This window comes from Mustela nivalis, assembly GCF_964662115.1.
Source record: "Mustela nivalis genome assembly, chromosome: 7".
NCBI lineage: Eukaryota > Metazoa > Chordata > Mammalia > Carnivora > Mustelidae > Mustela > Mustela nivalis.
The window spans coordinates 101,318,077-101,338,875 of record NC_139026.1 but is presented as its reverse complement, the minus strand read 5'-3'; positions in this window follow the sequence as shown (position 1 = coordinate 101,338,875).

The window sequence follows — 20,799 nt, the reverse complement described above, 5'->3', positions numbered from 1 at the left end:
GGCGAAAACTGGCAGTCTGCAACCCGGGCCCTTGCCAGAAGCTGACCATGCTGTCATCCTGACCTCAGACCTCCAGACCCTGTGACTGTGAGAAATAAATAAACCTCTTGTGATTACAGCCCAACCATGCTGCTTTGTCCACCAGCCCAAATTGCCTAAGAAACTCCCTGAGCTTCGAATCTCTGCCTTTGCAGGACACCAAGGCTGGCCTGGTGCTTTAGCTTTACTGAGCAGAAGCCACCTTTTGGGTTATGTTTCCACAAACCAACTGTTTGGACAAACTGACCCAAAGCTGCCTCATTAGATGCAGACTCTGTGCTTAGCAGGTCCATCTTGGCAAATGTGTTTTGATCTGCCTTCCTGTTCCTTTTATCCTCAACCTCCAGCCCCAAGGCATTTGGGATTGCCTCCTTCAGGCTCAAACTTCTGGAAGAAAATTGGCTTTCTGTCATGTTACTTTTTAATGGTACTTAACATAGGAGGCGATCTGTGGTTTCAGCCGGGTTCAGAGGAGTCTGGCTGTTTGCTAGTCAGATCAGTACTCAGTGAGAGTAATACATCACTAATTAGCATATGCCAAATGCCTTGAGTAGGTTGGGTGACGTTCAAATGCAGCTTTGAGTTTGGATGAAATGTTAATACTAATTGCCCTTTAACTCAAATATTGGTGTCAGACTTTAAATTCCCCTAAGTTCAAAAATCTTCTTCTAAACCGGTAACCAGAAATGGATGCTGGTTTCACTTTAAACCCAATAAACCATCTGCTCCATGCCTCTGGCCTTGCTTATCCCCTAGGAGCAGAACACCTCTCCTAGACGTGGCTTCTGCTCGGGAGCATGGATTACTTGTCAGCCCTGCCAGGAACCGTCAGAAACACCTCAATCTCACCCCATTTGAAACACAGCCAGGGTCTCATTCCTGGCATACCTGTCTGATCGTGAAGCCAGCCAGAAGCCCAGCAGAACCCCTGATGTCTTTGTCTCCTGAGATCCAGTCATTCTGGTCTTCTAAGGGTGGTTCAAATCCAGCCATGGAAGTCTTTCTCCCCAGACGTCAGCCAGATCCAAGTTGCCTGTTCTCCCTGAACCCCGCAGGAGACCTTTCCCTGACCCACCTGCCACCACGTTAGACCAATGCTATCTATTCTCCACATGGAGTGAGAATAGTCTTTGCAAAATGTTTATCAAATTTATCTATTCTTGTCTTAATACATTTTTTAAAGATTTTATGTATTTGTTTGTGTGAGAGAGACAGAGACAGCATGAAAGGGAGGAGGTCGGGGGAGATGCAGTCTCCCCACTGAGCAGGGAGCCTGACTCATGGCTCGATCCCAGAACTCCAGGATCATGACCTGAGCAGAAGGCAGACAGTTAACCAATGAGCCATCCCGGCGCCCTTCTTAAAACATTTTAATGGCTATCCATTAAACTGTTCCTGGGCTAAGGAGAAAGACTCTTAATGAAACCTCAGTAAGTCTTCAGGGTAAAATACCAAACTCCACTTCTGGGCAACATTCCTTAACATATACAAGTGGTGTACATCTCTCTCTACACACACACTCCCCCCAACAGACACAGAACTAGAATACATATGATATAGGATGTATAATGCATATAATTATCTACATCATGTAAGCTTATATACATTCACATTGGTAATATATGATTACATAAATATACAATGTTATTGTAATTTAATGATATGTATAATATATGTTTAATGCAGAAATATATTTAATATATTATGCATAATAACCACATATACCTATACCACAAAGAGATATTAAACATTGTTAGTTATTAACATAGTAATGCATGTCTAAAGCATTATTAAAATCCATTATTTGCTTCCTGGCCAAACTATGGATTATAAAGACTTGAGATATACTCTGGTTCTTCTGCTCCAAACAATCAGTCTGATAGGTGTGCTTGCCTCAGTTTTTGGGACTGAGACTAATTATTCAGTAAACTGTGATTTATGACAAGACTGTGTCCCTTCAGAGAGAAGTCATCTGGTCTTCTCCATGGTAATCATGAAGATCACACTTTCATTGAAGTAGAGTTCAGATAACATATAATTTACCATTTTAAAGTCTACAATTTACTGGGATTTAGTTCAGTCACAGTCTTGTGCATTAGTTACCTTTGTGTGGAACCAAAATAATTTTGTTGCCCCCAAAGGAGATCCCAAACCGTTAGGCAGTTACTCCCTTTTCTCTCTCCCCCATCTCCCACTGGCAAGCATGGACCTGCTTCCTGTCTCTGTGGATTCACCAATTTTAACTATTACCTATAAATAGAAACATATAATGTGTGATCCTTTGTGTCCGCCTTCTTGTACTGGTCACGACATGTTTGCGAGCCATCCACACTGGAGCATGTATTTTACTGTTTTTTACTGCCAAATAGTAGCCCGTTGTGTGGATAGACCACATTTTTATCAGTGTCCTGAACATGGTAACTGTGGGAGCTCTTATTTTTACCTCATTCTGCTTACGTACCAGTCTCTCCTGAGCCATAGGGCATGTCCAAATTATTGCTTCTTATTCAAAAAAAATAGCTTGTTACTTGGAGTAAGTTAGTCACCTTCCTCTGTTCAGAGGTTAATAAAACCAGGGGTCCACAAACTCAGTCCTCACAGTATTCCCCACCCTTATCTCCATGTTTCTCTCCACAAAACACTCCTCTTAGTATGTTTGTGTGTGTCCCTAAAGATGCTGCAGCCAGGTACAACATGGATGCTGTGAGCATGTGCTTTTCCTCCATGTGAACAGTTCTGCTCCAGAAATGTCATTCTCTGCCTTCTCCTTTCCCTGTGCACTCTGGGCTACTTATGTTGCTGTCAGTCCTTTTTCCCACCTAGGGCTTTTCCCCTGCCACAAGTTCCATAGCAAGCACAAACTGCATATGTCTCATCAGTTCACCAACAATTAATACAAATTAATTTGTAACAAATTAAGTTGTTTCTAATTCCCTTCCACAATACACCAAGCCCACTTCTGTATCTCCTTATGGATGAATTTAAGAGTATCTCTAAGATAGAGGCCCAGAAATAAGATTACTGGTCATGGGACACATACTTTGTGTCACTGAATGCTCCCTAGACTCCTTTCCAGAATGTTCTGTGATTTACACTCCCAAATAAGGGCTCAAAATGCTGTTTCCTCCCACCTTGGCCAATACATGTTATTATGACTCCCTTATTAGTCACTTTGATGGATATGAAGTGTATTTCATTATTTCGACATACATTTCCTGGCTTACTCGTGGATTGAGCATCTTTTCACTGAATGGATTTTTAGTGTTCTTCTCTGGAAATTGCCCATCCGTGTCTTTTGTGGATTTTTAAAAATTGGGACCCCTTAGCTTTGTTGTTGCTGTCATCCTCATAGCTCATTTGTAAGAATTTTTGGATATAGGATGCCTGGGGGACTCAGTCAGTGAAACACCTGCCTTCAGCTCAGGTCATGAACCCAGAGTCCTGTGATCAAGCCCCGCATTGGAGTCCCTGGTCAGTGGGAAGCCTGCTTCTCCCTCTTCTTCTGACCCTCCCCCTGCGTGTGCTCAAGCTCTCTCTTTCTGTCAGATAAATAAATAAAATCTTTAAAAAAAAAGAATTTGGGGATTTGGTAGACTTTGATTTATTGTATCTTAGATATGTCTCAAAAATATAGAGTCTGTTTTATGTATGTGGTACCCTGTGTGTTGAAGTCTCTCTTACTCTGTGGGTGTTTATTGTTGATTAGAAATGCTTAATTGTCTTGAATGTTTTTTTCTTTGTTTCTGATGTCTTTCCTATACCTAGGTTAGTTTTATATTCTCTTCTTTCTTCTTTTGGTCTTTAATCTATTTGCAGTCCAACTCTCTATCCAACAGCTGAATTAATAAATAAACATGGAAGAAGGAGATAATCACCCTTACAGAAAAATAATGAATGCAGACCAAATGAGGGGAATAGAAAATTACCATTAGCACATCACACCGATATTGCTGCTGACAATATCCATGGACAAATGTCAAATATTGATTAATTACTATGTTGGTTTTAACATATGTCCACAAATTATTTGCTATTCCTCTTTCCAGGAGGTGAAGCCTGATTTCCCTTCTGCTGAGTGTGGGGTAGAATTAATGACTCATTTCTAATAAATAGTGAACAGAAAGGGAAATATAGTAACTCTAGTGAAGAAACAGGCGGGCGCCAAAGTGTTGAAGGTTCATGTCACCAGTAATAAGCCATGTGACTGAGCTAATGGAAGGACTCAGGCTCATCAACTCTGTGGTATCCTTCCAAAAATTTATGCCTCTCCAGATCTTCCCAGAAACCTCATCTGATCATGGGAGGACCCTGGACACACCCAAACCCCAGGGCACTTTATGGAAAACTTGACCTGGGCTCTTCAAAACATTGGGACCAGCAAGGACAGATTGAGTCCCTGTCTCTTCAGAGAAGACTTGAGGAAACATAGCGACTACATACCATGTGGAATTGTGGGACACCAGGGGAAAAAGCAGTTAAATTCCAGTCAAGTCTTCAGCTTGGATGATAATAATGTGTCAATTTCTTAGAATTGGTAAATGTACAATGATTATGTTAGGTAACGTTACGGGGAAACTGGGTGAAAGCTCTATGGGAACTCCATGCTCCTTGCAACTTTTCTGCCTAACTAAATAAAAAGTAAAATTCATTTCAATATAAAGATTTTAAGGATGCCTGGGTGGCTCAGTGGGTTAAAGTCTCTGCCCTCGGCTCAGGTCATGATCCCAGGGTCCTGAGGTTGAGCCCCACATTGGGCTCTCTGCTCAGTAGGGAGCCTGCTTACCCCTGCTCCTCTCTGCCTGTCTCTCTGTCTACTTGTGATCTATCAAATAAATAAATAAAATCTTTTTAAAATTTTAAAAAATAGAAAAACAAAATAAAATAAATAAAAAAATTTAAAAACCCACAAACCCAGTGGAAGAGAGTAGAGAGCCCAGATATGGACCCTCAATTCTATGGGCAAATAATCTTCGACAAAACAGGAAAAAATATACAGTGGAAAAAAGACAGTCTCTTCAATAAATGGTGCTAGGAAAACTGGACAGCTATATGTAGAAGAATGAAACTCGACCATTCTCTTACACCGTACACAAAGATAAACTCAAAATGGATAAAAGACCTCAACGTGAGAAAGGAATCCATCAGAACCCTAGAGGAGAACATAGGCAGTAATCTCTTTGATATCAGCCACAGCAACTTCTTTCAAGATATGTCTCCAAAGGCAAAGGAAACAAAAGTGAAAATAAACTTTTGGGACTTCATCAAAATCAAAAGCTTCTGCGCAGCAAAGGAAACAGTCAACAAAACAAAGAGGCAACCCACGGAATGGGAGAAGATATTTGCAAATGACAGTACAGACAAAAGGTTCTATAAAGGATCTATAAAGAACTCCTCAAACTCAACACACACAAAACAGACAATCATGTCAGAAAATGGGCAGAAGATATGAACAGACACTTCTCCAATGAAGACATACAAATGGCTATCAGACACATGAAAAAATGTTCATCATCACTAGCCATCAGGGAGATTCAAATTAAAACCACATTGAGATATCACCTTATACCAGTTAGAATGGCCAAAATTAGCAAGACAGGAAACAACATGGTGGAGGGGATGTGGAGAAAGGGGAACCCTCTTCCACTGTTGGTGGGAATGCAAGTTGGTGCAGCCACTTTGGAGAACAGTGTGGAGATTCCTCAAGAAATTAAAAATAGAGCTTCCCTATGACCCTGCAATTGCACTCCTGGGTATTTACCCCAAAGATACAGATGTAGTGAAAAGAAAGGCCATCTGTACCCCAATGTTTATAGCAGCAATGGCCACGGTCGCCAAACTATGGAAAGAACCAAGATGACCTTCAATGGATGAATGGATAAGGAAGATGTGATCCATGTACACTATGGAGTCTTATGCCTCCATCAGAAAGGATAAATACCCAACTTTTGTAGCAACATGGATGGGACTAGAAGAGATTATGCTGAATGAAATAAGTCAAGCAGAGAGAGTCAATTATGCTATGGTTTCACTTATTTGTGGAGCATATCAAATAACATGGAGGACAAGCAGAGATAGAGAGGAGAAGGGAGTTGAGGGAAATTGGAAGGGAAGGTGAACCATGAGAGACTATGGATTCTGAAAAACAATCTTAGGGTTTTGAAGGAGCAGGGGGTGGGAGGTTGGGGGAACCAGGTGGTGGGTATTATAGAGGGCACGGATTGCATGGAGCACTGGGTGTGGTGCAAAAACAATGAATACTGTTATGCTGAAAATAAATTTAAAAAATTAAATAAAAAAATGAAGTCTTGAAGTATGATTACAATTCCACTTAAATATCAGAGATGGAAAAGCACAGACTGAGACTAACAGGCATGCCTTCAGCAAGTGACAGAGCTATCAGTGGGTTTTTCTGCTATAAACCCTTGACACAGTCGCTTAATAGTCAGATAAGGAACTGTGTTCAGAAATGTCACAGAACACTTAACAAGGATTCTATTGCCCCACAGCATTCAGAGACAAAATAATGGTAAAAATAAAACTCAAGGTTAAAATGTTAACTTCATAAAGCGTGGTGACAATATATGGCCTTTCTTTTTTTAGATTCCTTCTTAAAAATGTCAAGCTCCTCAGGACTCCCACCAGTCAGTGTTTTGGCACCTGACATACCCATTTAGTGGTGTTCTGCAGCAGGCAGGACCGTGGCCTTGACTTTAGAGCAGCCACACCAGGCCAGGCTCCACCCAAATGCTCCATGTCTCTTCTCCCACGTTCAGTGCGTCCTTATGTCTCTTGAATTAGAACCCATCGTGGTTCTCACCTTCACAAGGGCACTCACGTTCTCTTTAACTGTTTCATCTACGGTCCACAAAAAAGTCAGTCCATACATATTTCTTCAAGAGCCACTCTGCTTTCCAGAGTTTGCCTGGAATTCCTTATTAGCCTGCTCCCTGCCCTCTAGAATATTCATCCACTGGAGCAAGCCCCTCCATTACCCAGTCCAGTGTGAGCCACAGAACCGTGCAGTGAATGGAAAGGAGAGCTCAGACACACAGAAGGCCCTCTAACTGACTTGTACGAGAAATGGCCTCAGTTAAGAACACAGACTATCCCCTCATTTAAAGGTAATATTCACTGCTTATTTTTATTAAATTCTCATATCAGTAATACTGTCGTAGTGGAAGAATATTTAAGGAATTCATTAATTAAAGAATGTGACAATTCTTAGCTTCCTGATTCATGGAAAAATGTCTAGGAAATCTTAATGAGAGGCAGGGGAAAGGACTTAATAAATTGTTGGAAATGGCTGACAGCAGGTGCTCCAAAAAACCAGTAGTGGAGGACAGTCACTAGCATCCCAGGCGAGTCAGGGTGTCTCCCTGGTGTCCTCCCAGCTATGCACTGTCTCCCCACACCACCTCAGACAGCTCGGAGCACGCAGACATGTGATAACCCAGCCCTACTCAGCCTGACCTGTAGCAGACTCAAGATAGCCAGAGCCCCCTCGCCTCACTCTGCGACAGATGGCAGTATTCCAAAATCAGGCAGAGGCTGGCACAACATAAGAAAGTTGTATCAATGACAAAAACATTCTTATGAACTATTTCATGGTATTGAAAAGAGGTAGTCCCACTTCAATCTTTTACAATGATAGAAAAATCTCCAAATTGTATTAAATTAGACCAAAGAAAATGACACTTTATTGAGAGTGTACACACACACACACACACACACACACACACACACACACACACACTGACCTGGGATTTCAGGCTGCTGTTCTCCCACCTGAGTAGAAAGCTGGCTCTCACAGGAAGCTGACCATGTGGACCCACAGGAGTGGGTGGCAGCAGGTCCTAAGCTAGGCAACAACTAGCCCCATACCCTTGTAGATCTGAGCTCCTCATTCTTAGTCAGCTGTTCAATTTCTAACCACATGTTGGATTGGTACTTCTCTTTGGCTTTCACTTTACTAAAAAAGGCAGAAATTGAGGTTATGGACATTGGGGAGGGTATGTGCTTTGGTGAGTGCTGTGAAGTGTGTAAACCTAGTGATTCACAGACCTGTACCCCTGGGGATAAAAATATATGTTTATAAAAAATTTAAAAAAAAAAAAGGCAGAAAGAAAGGAAGATGACATTAAGCGCTAAGTGCTGGAGACAACTTAACAATTGGATCCTATAGATCTGGGAGGGTGGGGCTAATTCAGGTAGGATCCTCAGTCAAGCCCAATTTTGTGCTTGAAACATTTCAGATAAAAGAGATTTGAGGGGCGCCTGGGTGGCTCAGTGGGTTGAGCCTCTGCCTTCGGCTCAGGTCATGATCTCAGGGTCCTGGGATCGAGTCCCACATCGGGCTCTCTGCTCAGCGGGGAGCCTGCTTCCTCCTCTCTCTGCCTGCCTCTCTGCCTACTTGTGATCTCTGTCTGTCAAATAAATAGATAAAATCTTAAAAAAAAAAGAGAGAGAGATTTGACAATTGCATCAGGGTTGTTTAATAGGGTACCAAAATAATGGAGCAAATAATGAGTAATGAACAGACACACACACACACACACACACACACACACACACACATGTGTGTGTACGTATATATCTGTATATGTGTGTATGTATATATCTGTATACACTACTTTATATACCTGTACACACTGCTTTCCATCACACACATACATTTGTGTATACATGTATCTGTGTACACTACTTTCCATCATGCACATACACGTGTATGTACATATATCTGTGTACACACTACTTTCCATCACACACATTCATGTGTATATGCATATACCTGTGTCCACTACTTTCCATCACACACATACACGTATATGCACATATATCTGTCTCCACTACTTTCCATCTGACTCCCATGCCTGCTTTTGAACAGAGGTATGAATTGAGACTCCCTGGGCATGAGTTGAAATACCATGTTTATTCTGAAACAAATAAATAGCAGTAACAGATGGTATTGACAGTTCTGAGCCATCTCCTTCTCATACCAAGACCTGTCTTCTTCCTTTCACCTTTAAGTAAAGGATACTGGTCTTCTAACCGAATTGTTTGTAGCGTGTGAAACTTTTAGCTCTCAGTGACTCACTTCCTCGCCCCGAACCTGACCCACACGTAATGCACATAGTCACGTGCAGAAGGCTTTAGGCACAGGGTGGCCCTCGGAATCATGTCTCTCCTTCCCCTCACCCAGTGACTCTATCAGAGCAAGTGTATATAGGAAACAGAGGTCGTATTTGTATTTTTACACTGGCTTGAATTTGGGTTTTATCCCCTTTTACACTGCACTGTTCCATCATCTCGCCTACACTGATGTATCGTGAGCTACGACTCTTGTCTGTTTGTATGATTGTTAACGATGGTCATTCACCTTGTTGGGGTTTAATTTGCCCTATGTTTGTGTTAAGAAGGGAACAGAATTCTCCACTAGCCGGAATGGGGAGAGGCATCTTTTAAAACATATACGTATTGGAGTACACAAACCAAATTATAAGCTACAGTTAAAAATATGTGGAAACCAGCATCAGTGGACCCTTCAGAAATTAAGGATCTGTAGGAAATAGGCAAGAATTTTTAGCTTCCCTCATTCTATCCTCATTAACAGGTGTTTTTCTGCATAGACAGGATATTGCTTACAAGAGGATTTAGGTGCTTGTGAATCAGGAACTTTTACAAATAAGAAGGAAAAAACACAACAGAAACCTTATTCACAGATGTATGAGTTTCCAGAAGCATTGACAGCATTTTGTGGAGATGCCCGAATCAATGAGAGCCTGTTGAAAGTACCTAAATACTTTCAAATTTTTCTTAACTTTCCATTTCATAGAAGAAATCTTTTTTTTTTTTAACTGAACTGTATGTCATAGGAAGAGACTGAACATGGCAGCGCACAGCGAGTACTTTACGACCAGACTTCACATCATTCTGAGAATGGTGCAGTGGGGCTTACCAGTCTGGAGAGCAGGGAGCAGCCTCGGGGAGCACCTGTCAGGAAGCTCGCTCTCTGTCTAGCTACCTCCAGCTAGAGCATGGCCAACTGGCCCAGTGTCTCAAACCGCTCCACCGCCCTGGCGTTTTCTACAAAATCAGTTAAGTATGCTTTCATTTGTCTTCTATTTAGGATGTTTTAAATCCCATCCAGAAAAATTTAGGAGGTGCTCAGGACTGTTACTTGTCTTGAATAGTAAATAGGAAAGTTACTTTTTACTAAGTTGGGCATAGTATTAAAGATTCCTAAGAACAACCTCATTTGTATATATATCAACATGATAGCTGTCCCCCCCTCCCCCCACCACTGCTGCCACTGGCAAAAAACAGGGCCGATTTCTTAGGAAGAGGATTTTTGTAGGTTGAGATCCATATATATTGACATAGTTCAGCAACTTCATCATCATAGTCTCCAGCGTCTGTATTTTCCACCCTGTGCGCCTTGCTGGACTGTGAGTGATGCCCACCCTTGGTCCTGGAGCTGAATGGGAACTTCTTGAAGACTTCACTCCTTTGGTTATTTCTAAGGTCAAGCCCTGAGTATCCCTTTCATCCCTGATGCTAGAATGTAGAAAGTAAAAGATAGGAAATGCTAACATGGAAAAAGTAAATCAACGTAAATAAGGGTAGAAGCCAAGATACATGACAGGAGGTCACAACATGAGACTACTGAAGGAGGCCTAAAGAACATTTTTTTCAATGACCAGCAAAAAAGAGTAAAAGCCTCAAGATGGTACCAGTGCAAACACAGGACTAAAGACCTCAAGATGGTACTAGTGCAAACACAGAGCCCTAGATCTTGACAAAGCTCCTAGGAAGTGCGGTGGCCGCCTCAACTTAACACACACTGGGCAGGAGCAACCTACTTCGTGCACTCAGAGTGCACGTCTGGTTGGAGGAACCGTTTCTTCTCTCAAGAGGAAGACAGAATTACGGACCTGATTAATAAAGGGCACTATTCCAAACATTTTATTCTTAGAGATTAACTTAGATATTGACACAGGCACTGAAATTCTAGTCTGCCCATCCGTGGAGCAGCCTCCCACCCAGTGGTATGTACAGTTCATATGACTCAGTGTTGTCACAGCATTAGGCCTCCGTTCCAGAGGGATCACCCGTCACTGGACAGGCCCATCCCGCAGCAGCTGAGACTGGCACAGGCCAGTCCAGGTGTGAAAGAAACGAAAGGCATTTGTATACGCAGAGGGATTTACCACGCATAGACTGTTCTGAAATTCCTGAAATTGCTCTCTGGTGCAAAGCAAACTCTGACTTCAGGAAAGTAGGAAACAAAGGACCCAAGAAGAGTGGCCCAGCCAGTCACTTCCTGTTAAGTCTACAATGCTGTCCGTGAGGAATTATCTGCCTCCACGCCCCAGGTAGTTCAGCGCTAGGACTGGAGCAGACGTGTCAGAGCTCTTGAGCAAACACAGGCGGAGTGCAGCCCTCTCAGCATCTCCCACGGCCCCATGATTTCCGGACACTGAAGTCCCCACGGATTCCTGCTGCTGCTGCTGGATCCCAGGACATAGGAACTGGAACATAGGCGTCTTCCCTATGGAAGAAGCTGTGCTCTATAGAAACCAGCCGCACAATGTAGAATATTTTTCTTGCTAATGAGAGCAAAAGTATCTTGTATCCTTACCATAGAGGAACTGTCAGAGCTGCTCGTGTCACTGAGCTTGATGTGCCTGGAGAGTTTATTTCTTCAGATCTGATCTGTAGAGACTTTGTTGGGTCAACTATGAAGCCCTTATATTACAGGTAACTATACTGGAACTTGTGGGATCTGGCTGCATCTCAAATATTCTTACATGGGACACGTGATATGAAGGCCTTTTAGGAGAAAAAATATTTCTCTCCTGTGTGTTAAATAATCAGAGAAGCAAGCCGGGCAAAACACATGACCAAATTCTTATGGGAAGTAAAAGGAAAGAAGTGCCCTTGAACAAATCACAACTGAAAGAGGTTAGACGATTCAGACACAAACCAGGATCTGTGCAGGGAAGAAACATAGCAGCAAAAACCATAAGACCTTAGGCAGCATGGCCCTGAGCACCCACTGGGTCTGGCTCCAAGGACTTAAGAGCCTAGACGTGGTACAAAACATCTCTGAACTGAAAGCATGAAATGAGATATTAACGTGCATATGATGGGCGTTGTTATTAGAAACATCCAAAATGTAGACGTTTCTGTATGTCTTCTGAGCTTCTGATGCCTGAACATGGTGGGCACACAGTTTTTACTGGGTATTATTAAATTCACCCAAAAAAGAGTTGGCTTACAGAAATTATAATTAATTTCTGAAGAGTTAAGGACTGGGGAAAGTGACCTGAAGAATGTTTAGGAATTATGAATTCAGTTAATTTCCAAATTTGTTAATTTCATGAGGTACTTTAAACCTCGGGTTACCTGCATTTCCAAGCACCTTTTCCTGGTGCAATTTGTAAGAGAAGCAAATAGAAATGGATCGTAAAAAGAGAAACAGACATTGTAAAACAGAAGCCCTGATTCTCAGCTTAGTACAGACACTGTTTATTAGATGTCTAGGAAGGTGTGCTGAGCTTACAGCTGGCGACTTGACAGGGCAAGAGCTAGGATCATCGGCCCATGCACCTTCTTGAGGCATCCCAAAGGGGCCTCTCACCTTTCATCCTGCAGAAGGAGGGAGTTCTCTCTTTGTTCATAGTGATGAGAACATGCCCAGGGTTTCCCCTCCTGGAGATCTTGCCAGACAAGGGAGTCCTGAAAGCCTGGTTCCTGGCCCTCCGGCCGCCCAAAGGAACCACTGCTGGCAGGCCAACTGCTCTCCCTGGGGGTTCCGAGGCTGGCTCCTGCCCCTGCAGCAGTTACCAGTGATGGCTCAGCTGTGCAGACCAGATGGACACCCATGTGTAATGGTTCAGCCTGGGGGAAAGGAACTCATCCTTCCCTGGTGGGGGGGTAGGGTGGGAGAAATTAGGAGGGCACTCAGGAGATGACATTGTGATCCTGGACTGTTTGACACAGCCTCTGAATTATGAATGTTCAGATATGTATGTATATGAAACTGTCTATCCAGACAGATGGCCATACATGTGAAGATGTGTATATATGAACATGTGTGTATATAAAGGATAATAGGAATCACAAGTTCTTTTATAAGTTTTGTTTTACTGTGAGATTTTCTTTGGTAACCTTTAATGCTGACATGATTTCAAACTTGCAGAAAAGTATAAGAGTAGGCAAAGAGCGCCTATAAATTCTTTTGTTTTCCTTTTTTTTTAAAAATTTCTTTTCAGCATAACAGTATTCATTATTTTTGCACCACACCCAGTGCTCCATGCAATTCTTTAACAAATTTAACCATTTTAAACATTTTGCCCCATTATCTTTCTTTCTCTCTGCGTATGTAATATGGACAAGTCTTTTCTGAATCATTTGAAAATAAGGTGCAGACACTAAATATCAGAATAAGGATGCCGCTGGGGCGCCTGGCTGGCTCAGTTGGTTAAGCATTGTTAGGGTCGAGAAGACCTCAATCTAGGGAGGCGCAGAGGACAGGCAGAGGCTAAGAGCCCTGATCAAGGGGACCATATGGTTTTTATACTTTTTATACCTTTTTTTAGACAAAGGCTTGTCACAAAGCCACAATCACAGTGACCTCTTTACATAGTTACAGTTTCTGGTATGCTCTGCACAGTTTACATTTTTCATTTAGCCATATATTATCGTCCGGGTGCTACTTCTCAAGATTCAACCCGCAAAGCAGCAGAGCAGTTACAGAAAAGCAAGTTAGCAGAAGCTCCACACAATTTAACTCTTTCAGCTCTTGATCTCTTCAAGCACACTACCAGGACCTGCCCACAAGGTCACAACCCATCAGTGGATGTAGTCACAATGAAAGTGCCAAAGTTTGCAAATGATACCTTTACCCAGAACCTTTAACTAGAACAGATTCGGGCTTTACCCTAAAATGAAATCACCATCCCTTACATTTTGTATGCTTTGGAGTAAGTAGGAGAAAAGGATGGGAGGGATAGCCCACAGCAGGAATTAAACATAGCTATAGGAGCATGTCACCCGAGGGAGGCATCCCTTCTGCTTTATAAATTGGTGTCAGCTGTTTAGGTCTGGCCTGGTCTGCAAACCCTCTTCCCACACCAGGTCTGCTTCTGCCCATTTCTTCCTTTCCACCCCCAAGGAAGATGTGGCTATTGATCTGTTTGGTCAGAGTACTAGATATTAATTGGGCCACAGCTGCTAATGGGCAGGATTACAGCATGGTAAGAAAAAATAAGAAGAAGAAGAATAAAATTTTTAAAAAATCAGTATCCATACATGACACTGACTTGTACCTTAATTTTCCTTAAAAATTACAGTAAGCAGATCTAAGTAGTCCTTCTACCAACCTCGATTTCTTTATACTCTTTCAGTTTCCTTGTTTCCACATGACTTGCCAGATAAGTGGGTTCAGCAGTATCTCAATATCTTGCTCTTCACAGTGTGTATGGATATATTACCCCAAGAATTAGGCTGTAGAAAGTAGGGGGCTGGGGACAAAAAGACCCTGAATTTACCATGAGCCAAAATGATGGGCTTCAATCCAGCCTTTACAGAGTTCTATGTTGTACGTGATTAGACATTATTCCATCTTTTTTTATAATTTTACTTTTATTTTTTATATATTTATTTATTTATATTTTTTTAATTTTTTATTTTTTATAAACATATATTTTTATCCCAGGGGTACAGGTCTATGAATCACCAGGTTTACACACTTCACTCACCAAAGCACATACCCTCCCCAATGTCCATAATCCCACCCCCTTCTCCCAAACCCCCTCCCCCCAGCAACCCTCAGTTTGTTTTGTGAGATTAAGAGTCACTTATGGTTTGTCTCCCTCCCAATCCCATCTTGTTTCATTGATTCTTCTCCTACCCACTTAAGCCCCCATGTTGCATCACCACTGCCTCATATCAGGGAGATCATATGATAGCTGTCTTTCTCTGCATGACTTATTTCACTAAGCATGATACTCTCTAGTTCCATCCATTTTGTCGCAAATGGCAAGATTTCATTTCTTTTGATGGCTGCATAGTATTCCATTGTGTATATATACCACATCTTTTTGATCCATTCATCTGTTGATGGACATCTAGGATCTTTCCATAGTTTGGCTATTGTGGACATTGCTGCTATAAACATTCGGGTGCACGTGCCCCTTTGGATCACTACGTTTGTATCTTTAGGGTAAATACCCAATAGTGCAATTACTGGGTCATAGGGCAGTTCTATTTTCAACATTTTGAGGAACCTCCATGCTGTTTTCCAGAGTGGCTGAACCAGCTTGCATTCCCACCAACAGTGTAGGAGAGTTCCCCTTTCTCTGCATCCTCGCCAGCATCTGTCATTTCCTGACTTGTTTATTTTAGCCATTCTGACTGGTGTGAGATGATATCTCATTGTGGTTTTGATTGGTATTTCCCTGATGCCGAGTGATATGGAGCACTTTTTCATGTGTTTGTTGGCCATCTGGATGTCTTCTTTGCAGAAATGTCTGTTCATGTCCTCTGCCCATTTCTTGATTGGATTATTTGTTCTTTGGATGTTGAGTTTGCTAAGTTCTTTATAGATTCTGGACACTAGTCCTTTATCTGATATGTCGTTTGCAAATATCTTCTCCCATTCTGTCAGTTGTCTTTTGATTTTGTTAACTGTTTCCTTTGCTGTGCAAAAGCTTTTGATCTTGATGAAATCCCAATAGTTCATTTTTGGCCATGCTTCCCTTGCCTTTGGCGTTGTTCCTAGGAAGATGTTGCTGCGGCTGAGGTCGAAGAGGTTGCTGCCTGTGTTCTCCTCAAGGATTTTGATGGATTCCTTTCACACATTGAGGTCCTTCATCCATTTTGAGTCTAGTTTCGTGTGTGGTGTAAGGAAATGGTCCAATTTCATTTTTCTGCATGTGGCTGTCCAATTTTCCCAGCACCATTTATTGAAGAGGCTGTCTTTTTTCCATTGGACATTCTTTCCTGCTTTGTCGAAGATTAGTTGACTGTAGAGTTGAGGGTCTATTTCTGGGCTTTCTATTCTGTTCCATTGATCTATGTGTCTGTTTTTGTGCCAGTACCATGCTGTCTTGATGATGACAGCTTTGTAATAGAGCTTGAAGTCCGGAATTGTGATGCCACCAACTATGGCTTTCTTTTTCAATATCCCTTTGGCTATTCGAGGTCTTTTCTGGTTCCATATAAATTTTAGAATTATTTGTTCCATTTCTTTGAAAAAAATGGATGGTACTTTGATAGGAATTGCATTAAATGTGTAGATTGCTTTAGGTAGCATAGACATTTTCACAATATTTATTCTTCCAATCCAGGAGCATGGAACATTTTTCCATTTCTTTGTGTCTTCCTCAATTTCTTTCATGAGTACTTTATAGTTTTCTGAGTATAGATTCTGTGCCTCTTAGGTTAGGTTTATTCCTAGGTATCTTATGGTTTGGGGTGCAATTGTAAATGGGATCGACTCCTTAATTTCTCTTTCTTCTGTCTTGCTGTTGGTGAAGAGAAATGCAACTGATTTCTGTGCATTGATTTTATATCCTGACACTTTACTGAATTCCTATATAAGTTCTAGCAGTTTTGGAGTGGAGTCTTTTGGGTTTTCCACATATAGTATCATATCATCTGCGAAGAGTGATAATTTGACTTCTTCTTTGCTGAGTTGGATGCCTTTAATTTCCTGTTGTTGTCTGATTGCTGAGGCTAGGACCTCTAGTACTATGTTGAATAGCAGTGGTGATAATGGACATCCCTGCCGTGTTCCTGACCTTAGCAGAAAAGCTTTCAGTTTTTCTCCATTGAGAATGATATTTGTGGTGGGTTTTTCATAGATGGCTTTGATGATATTGAGGTATGTGCCCTCTATCCCTACACTTTGAAGAGTTTTGATCAGGAAGGGATGCTGTACTTTGTCAAATGCTTTTTCAGCATCTATTGAGAGTATCATATGGTTCTTGTTCTTTCTTTTATTGATGTGTTGTATCACATTGACTGATTTGTGGATGTTGAACCAACCTTGCAGCCCTGGAATAAATCCCACTTGGTCGTGGTGAATAATCCTTTTAATGTACTGTTGAATCCTATTGGCTAGTATTTTGTTGAGTATTTTCGCATCTGTGTTCATCAAGGATATTGGTCTATATATCTCTTTTTTGATGGGATCCTTGTCTGGTTTTGGGATCAAGGTGATGCTGGCCTCATAAAATGAGTTTGGAAGTTTTCCTTCCATTTCTATTTTTTGGAACAGTTTCAGGAGAATAGGAATTAGTTCTTCTTTAAATGTTTGGTAGAATTCCCCCGGGAAGCCGTCTGGCCCTGGGCTTTTGTTTGTTTGGAGATTTTTAATGACTGTTTCAATCTCCTTACTGGTTATGGGTCTGTTCAGGCTTTCTATTTCTTCCTGGTTCAGTTGTGGTAGTTTATATGTTTCTAGGAATGCATCCATTTCTTCCAGATTGTCAAATTTATTGGTGTAGAGTTGCTCATAGTATGTTCTTATAATAGTTTGTATTTCTTTGGTGTTAGTTGTGATCTCTCCTCTTTCATTCATGATTTTATTTATTTGGGTCCTTTCTCTTTTCTTTTTGATAAGTCGGGCCAGGGCTTTATCAATTTTATTAATTCTTTCAAAGAACCAGCTCCTAGTTTCGTTGATTTGTTCTATTGTTTTTTTTGTTTCTATTTCATTGATTTCTGCTCTGATCTTGATGATTTCTCTTCTCCTGCTTGGCTTAGGGTTTCTTTCTTGTTCTTTCTCCAGCTCCTTTAGGTGTAGGGTTAGGTTGTGTACCTGAGACCTTCCTTATTTCTTGAGAAAGGCTTGTACCGCTATATGTTTTCCTCTCAGGACTGCCTTTGTTGTGTCCCACAGATTTTGAACCGTTGTATTTTCATTATCATTTGTTTCCATGATTTTTTTCAATTCTTCTTTAATTTCCCGGTTGACCCATTCATACTTTAGAAGGATGCTGTTTAGTCTCCATGTATTTGGGTTCTTTTCAAACTTCCTTTTGTGGTTGAGTTCTAGATTTAGAGCATTGTGGTCTGAAAATATGTAGGGAACGATCCCAATCTTTTGATACCAGTTGAGTCCTGATTTAGGACCGAGGATGTGATCTATTCTGGAGAATGTTCCATGTGCACTAGAGAAGAATGTGTATTCTGTTGCTTTGGGATGAAATGTTCTGAATATATCTGTGATGTCCATCTGGTCCAGTGTGTCGTTTAAGGCCTTTATTTCCTTGCTGATGTTTTGGTTGGATGATCTGTCCATTTCAGTGAGGGGAGTGTTAAAGTCCCCTACTATTATTGTATTATTATTGATGTGTTTCTTTGACTTTGTTATTAATTGGTTTATATAGTTGGCTGCTCCCACGTTGGGGGCATAGATATTTAAAATTGTTAAATCTTCTTGTTGGACAAACCCTTTGAGTATGATATAGTGTCCTTCCTCATCCCTTATTATAGTCTTTGGCTTAAAATCTAATTGATCTGATATAAGGATTGCCACTCCTGCATTCTTCTGATGTCCATTAGCATGGTAAATTCTTTTCCACCCCCTCACTTTAAATCTGGAGGTGTCTTCGGGCTTAAAATGAGTTTCTTGAAGGCAACATATAGATGGGTTTTGTTTTTTTATCCATTCTGATACCCTGTGTCTTTTGATGGGGGCATTTAGCCCATTAACATTCAGGGTAACTATTGAGAGATATGAATTTATTGCCATTGTATTGCCTGTAAGGTGACTGTTATTGTATATGGTCTCTGTTCCTTTCTGATCTACCACTTGTGGGCTCTCTCTTTGCTTAGAGGACCCCTTTCAATATTTCCTGTAGAGCTGGTTTGGTGTTTGCAAATTCTTTCAGTTTTTGTTTGTCCTGGAAGCTTTTAATCTCTCCTTCTATTTTCAATGATAGCCTCGCTAGATATAGTATTCTTGGCTGCATGTTTTTCTCGTTTAGTGCTCTGAAAATATCATGCCAGCTCTTTCTGGCCCGCCAGGTCTCTGTGGATAAGTCAGCTGCCAATCTAATCTTTTTACCATTGTATGTTACAGACTTCTTTTCCCGGGCTGCTTTCAAGATTTTCTCTTTGTCACTGAGACTTGTAAATTTTACTATTAGGTGGCGGTGTATGGGCCTATTCTTATTGATTTTGAGGGGCGTTCTCTGAACCTCCTGAATTTTGATGCTCGTTCCCTTTGCCATATTGGGGAAATTCTCCCCAATAATTCTCTCCAGTATATCTTCTGCTCCCCTCTCTCTTTCTTCTTCTTCTGGAATCCCAATTATTCTAATGTTGTTTCGTCTTATGGTGTCACTTATCTCTCGAATTCTCCCCTCGTGGTCCAGTAGCTGTTTGTCCCTCTTTTGCTCAGCTTCTTTATTCTCTGTCATTTGGTCTTCTATATTACTAATTCTTTCTTCTGCCTCATTTATCCTAGCAGTGAGAGCCTCCATATTTGATTGCATCTCATTAATAGCTTTTTTGATTTCAACTTGGTTAGATTTTAGTTCTTTTATTTCTCCAGAAAGGGCTTTTATATCTCTTGAGAGAGTTTCTATAATATCTTCCATGCCTTTTTCGAGCCCGGCTAGAACCTTGAGAATTGTCATTCTGAACTCTAGATCTGACATATTACCAATGTCTGTATTGATTAGGTCCCTAGCCTTCGGTACTGCCTCTTGTTCTTTTGTGTGTGTGTGGAATTTTTCCGTCTTGTCATTTTGTCCAGATAAGAGTATATGAAGGAGCAAGTAAAATACTAAAAGGGTGGCAACAACCCCAGGAAAATATGCTTTAACCAAATTAGAAGAGATCCCATATCGTGAGGGGGTAGAAAGGGGATAAAAAGAGGTTCAAAAAGGAAGAAAGAAAAAAAAAGAAAAGAAAAGAATTTTAAAAAAGAAAACAAATAAGAAAAATATAAAAAAGAAAATATATATATATTGGATAAACTTGTTAAAAAACGTTAAAAAAGAAAAAGGTAAAAGTTAAAAAAAAATTTACCAGAAGGCGAGGGAAAAAAAAATGAAAAAGAAAAAAATCATATTAACTGCAAGACTAAAAAAAATTACAGGGAAAAAGCCATGAATTTCGTGCTTTGCTTTCTCCTCCTCTGGAATTCTGCTGCTCTCCTTGGTATTGAAACCGCACTCCTTGGTAGGTGAACTTGGTCTCGGCTGGATTTCTTGTTGATCTTCTGGGGGAGGGGCCTGTTGTAGTGATTCTCAAGTTTCTTTGCCCCAGGAGGAATTGCACCACCCTTAACAGGGGCTGGGGTGAGTAATCCGCTCGGGTTTGCTTTCAGGAGCTTTTGTTCCCTGAGCATTTTCCGTAGAGTTCCGGAGGATGGGGAATACAAATGGCAGCCTCCTGGTCTCCAGCCCAGAGGAGCCGAGAGCCCAGGGCCCCACTCCTCAGTGCGCCCTCAGAGAACAGCGCCCAGTTACTCCCGTCTGCCTGACCTCCGGCCACGCTCCGAGCTCACCGAGCCTGCGACCGGTTCAAGGTAACACCGAGCTGTGAGCTCACTGTCTGCTCTGTCTCTGTAGCTGGCTTTCCCGTTCCAATACCCGCAAGCTCTGCAACACTCAGACACCCCGATCCTTCTGTGACCCTGCGGGACCTGAGGCCACACTGACCCCGTATGGGCTTCGCCCCAGTTTAGCCTCTGGAGCGATGTCCCTCAGTGGAACAGACTTTTAAAAGTCCTGATTTTGT